This window comes from Penaeus monodon, chromosome 19 (genome assembly GCF_015228065.2).
Source record: "Penaeus monodon isolate SGIC_2016 chromosome 19, NSTDA_Pmon_1, whole genome shotgun sequence".
Classification (NCBI taxonomy): Eukaryota; Metazoa; Arthropoda; class Malacostraca; order Decapoda; family Penaeidae; genus Penaeus; species Penaeus monodon.
Window position 1 is genome coordinate 1,733,924 of NC_051404.1, and position 1,250 is coordinate 1,735,173.

Consider the following 1,250-nt stretch of genomic DNA (forward strand, 5'->3'; position numbering starts at 1 on the left):
TATTTTTTCCCCAAAAAAACATGGCCCCCATGGAAATTGCTTATACACCCCAAGGGAGCGCACCCCCAGGTTAAGAACAACTGGTCTATGACTTTCTAAACATTATATTTACAAGATGTTGTATTAGGCTTGAACAAGATTTTAGATGCCTGCGGTAACATCGATTTAAAGTGCAAAGCCAAATAGTATTCTATACCTCATCTCGCGAATAAATCGATAATCAGAACTTGCTTTTCTAGTAATTGATGTTAATTCATGGCGTTTAGAAATGACTGATATTAAATAGTATATTGCATACATTGAACTCGTATCCTTAAAGAGGATATGTGTTTGACGGACTCGGCGTATCGGTCGATTACTTGTCTGCCCACGCCTCTTGCAACACACGTAGAATATCCTTAATTAAACCCAAACAGCACGGACAAGTGACACCCAGGCGGATGCGAACCAGTCGTGTCGCGCAGGGAACCGTCTGCGGCCGATAAGCTTTCCACGGCTGATGGTTGCTGCCCGGAGACATCATGAATATTCCCTGCCGACGCCTTCTGCCCGAGCCGTTGCCTTCGAGCCACAAGGTCGCAAGGCCTCTGTAAACATCGTGGCAAATGGCGAATGTGATTCCTGCTCCGGGTTGCCATAAGAGCTAATTGCCATGAGGAACAGCCTAAGGAGGATGCTACATGGCATATCCACGACGAAAAGTGCGTGGGCATTTATAGGCAGGGCAAGGCAGGGCGGCGGCCGGATCCTACCCCAAGGCCGGACCGTCGTCGCCGTTCATACATACCCATCTGCTACCCTTCAATACCCCTCGACCTTCTACTATAACCATAGCCATACAAACACCGTCTCTACTACTACCGATTCTTACACCTCGACCTCATACTCTTCCTTTGACCCCTTTTCCAAAGCGAAAAAGGACAGCGCAGAGGTCAAAATCGGGGCATGAGGAACACCCATTGCCCTCAAAAACCAGACCGAGAAATCCTCCGCGATCTCCATATATAGACAACTACGACTCCGCCCTCACTGGTTCACTGCGTCACCAGGTGCTCTCGTGAGGATAGTCTCAGGATCAGAGTGTTTTGTCGTTTGTTACAAAAAGCCGGCGGGGCTGAAAACAAATGACATGTTCAGTTGCTTGTTGTCTGCATTAACGGTTAAATCACAACTTGAATTAATCAAAGAATAAGCAACCATATTCTGGGAGACATGATGGAGAAGCTAATGGTTAGTGTGGGCGGCTGTAG

General features: G+C 47.3%; 1 protein-coding gene across 1 annotated transcript in view; it reads right to left on the reverse strand.

The window, feature by feature from the left end:
- The window catches only part of LOC119584948 (RNA polymerase II degradation factor 1-like), a gene marked incomplete in the record, with an annotated part of 7,747 nt that overhangs the window by 5,115 nt on the left and 1,382 nt on the right, over positions 1-1,250 (reverse strand).